Source organism: Rhea americana, unplaced genomic scaffold, assembly GCF_003343005.1.
Source record: "Rhea americana isolate MKP2758 unplaced genomic scaffold, rheAme1 scaffold_137, whole genome shotgun sequence".
In the NCBI taxonomy this organism is placed as follows: domain Eukaryota; kingdom Metazoa; phylum Chordata; class Aves; order Rheiformes; family Rheidae; genus Rhea; species Rhea americana.
In genome coordinates this window covers 539,951-542,808 of record NW_028185450.1, presented here as the reverse complement: position 1 = coordinate 542,808, position 2,858 = coordinate 539,951, and the positions used below count along the sequence as shown (strand labels likewise).

The 2,858-nt window shown below is 40.6% G+C and overlaps 1 protein-coding gene across 3 annotated transcripts in view; it reads right to left on the bottom strand.

The window, feature by feature from the left end:
- Positions 1-2,858, bottom strand: part of RGS7 (regulator of G protein signaling 7) — a 283,492-nt gene that overhangs the window by 253,504 nt on the left and 27,130 nt on the right. The window lies entirely within an intron of this gene.

Below are 2,858 nucleotides of genomic sequence, written 5' to 3'. Positions count from 1 at the left end.
CCCCGGCTTGCCGGAGCGGCGGCAGCTCAGCTCCCTCCCCGCAATGGAGCGGCCGTCACGTGGGGGACGGGCACGTCAAAGGTGCCGCCGCCGCCCCCGCCCCCGCCCCGCCGCTCTCGGCTCGCGCACCGAAAACCGCGGCCAAGGAGCTGCAGCTGCCTGCAGATCTGGCAGCGGCCCCTGCAAACGAGATTAGGCAGCACTGGAGGCCTGGGCAGGAAGAAAATGTGGGCTAATGGGATAGGGAAGGGAGGGGCGAGGTGCTGGCAAAAGGGACGCGTGGGGAAACTGTGTCACCTTCCCATTTTATTGCTTGTTCTTCTGCCCTATGCTGGACACTTCACGTCCCCCCCTTTTTTTTCCTCCCCTCCAGTGAGAATTAGAGAGAGCTTGAGCAGTGTCGTGTCAGTACTGCAGGCCGCTGAGCTGTGGCACAGAGACCAGAGAGCAAGTCTGTTCCAGGCTGATAGGAAAGAGCTCTCAAGATGCCCTTGGGGCTGCTTTGCTATATCCCAAGCAACTGCCTGATTTGCCAAGGCCTACAGCTTACCATGAGGAAATTAAAAATCAAGTGTGTAAGTTGTACTTCCTCACCACATAGAGACAAGAATGCTTTGATTTTCCAAAAATGTTGAACTGTCTTGAACTCAACATCCACATGAACAGACGATATTTAAGTGGTGAGCTTTTCAGGGTGACTATACCCTCTACCATGACTGCAACTTGTGGAGTGTGCCCTGGCAGAATCACTGCAATTCAAGATCAGAAGTTTCCATGCATACTGTGTCATCCTCACTATTGCACCTTCTGCCTTCCCCACATCCCCAAGAAACTCAGATCAACTCTATTTTGCTAGAAGTTACCTATTAAACTGCCCTTTTCCAAATTTTGCAGAGGCCTTCACGTCCTTTACCAGAGAAAGTAATAAATTAGACAAGCTGATGACAGTGAATCACAGAGGCCAATGTAAAATAAGAGCGGCAGAATGGCTGGACTTCTTCGGGAGTGGAGGAAGACGGAGGTTTGATAAAGATCCCAGAGTGAGCACTGGTATAAAGGCAGATGATCTGTAAAGTGAGTAGGAACATTCTTGAGGGAGGGCAGAAGTAAAAGGTGAGATGACCCAACAGACAATAAGAACCAACAACTGAGTTGAGTGGGATACTTTGGCCATAAAGAAAAGAAGCTCTGTAGCAGAAAGTATATGTCTAGACTTTTTCAGTGGAGGGTAATTTGGTATGTCACAAGGAAAAGGTAAGTGGAACCAAACAGTCTGCATATAAGAGAAATTTGGAGTTTTGAGATGGAAGAAAGATCAACACAAGTGAAGGAATTTGATAGTGCAAGAGGAAAGTGAAGAAAAAGAATTATCAAGGATGAAAATAGTGGGTAGAGAAAAATATGAAACTAAAGAATAAACAAAGAACAGAGAAAAGGCTTCCTGCCATTAAAAATCCACTCAGTGCATGGTAACATTTTGACAGACCTAAGCAATGAAATCCGAATCCAAATGTTAACCTTCCAAAGATTTTTGCAGACTGGTGACTTAGTCCAGTCCACCAATGAGAAACAGGTACTAGCAATAAAAATCTAGATCTATATTTCCCTAATGTTTGCATACACTTCCTAAGGAAACAATATTGCATTGCTCAGTTAAAACACTAAGACTGATGGACAAACAGGAAGTCAAGGGGAATATGTCTCCCAAGATATGTTAAGAACACAACTCACAGCCTTATTGCTGTGTCACCTCAAAAAAAAACTCAAAATCTTATTTATCAGACTGCAGTTTACATTTATTTTTGAGAGCATAAATGGTAACTGCACAAAATACACTCTAAATGCAATTCTACTCTGTAAGTGTGGTAGGAGGAAAATAACTAAAAATATTGATGATACACATACATTCTTTCCATTTACTCTGCCAGCCAGAAATGATTGTATCTTAAAATAGTATATGCATTAAAGGGCACAGAAATTAAATGTTAGTAAGTTTCCAATATAGTCATAAGTTTGTTTTCTTACTTTACATCATCTTATTACTAATCCACGTCAGAAAACTGGAGAAAAGGAAAATCTTTTATACTTCAATTCTTGGACTATGTACTGAAGTAGTTTCTGTTTTACAAGATGCCTTTAACTAGCTATTTACTATAAGCTACCCAGTAAGTGAATTTTGGCAGAGGTTATGTGTCTTTGAAAAACTCAGCAGCAAAGCTAACTAGTTTAGGAAGCACCATTTCCAAGTTTTTTTACTGAGAATCTGTTCAAACTAAAGGCAGAGGTATCCGAGTACATATTTTAGCTATAAGGCTTCTAAGCTTATCTTACTTTTTTGCTTTAAATATTCTAATTATTTTCACAAATCAAGTAAAATGTTACACTAGATAAGTTTTTTTTTTGAAAATAAAAAAATTTCCACTATTAACAGTTTCCATTATTAATTCTACTACTGATTATCATAAACTAAGTTCTAAAGTAAATTCAATCAAGTATGCAGACAGAGTAACAATCAGGACCTATGAAAGTTAATAGATGCTTTTCCRCTAACATCAAAGGGAACTGTATTTCACACACAGTCTTTAATCCCATACTCAGAACCAGAGGCTTAAACATCCCAATAGTGTATCTCATAACTACAGACTTTCTATGCTGAAGCACACTAAGCGTCTTCCATTTCACAGCATATCCAGTATTAGAATGAAACAGAAGCTCTAATCTCTGCAAGAGGTAAACAAGAAAAAAAAGCAAAAAAAAAAAAATTTCCTTCTGCCACCACGTTGTGATGAAACAGACCCTGGATTAGGCCACTTCCACCCACGTAAAGTGAAAAAAAAAAAAAAAAAAAAAAGCTGTTT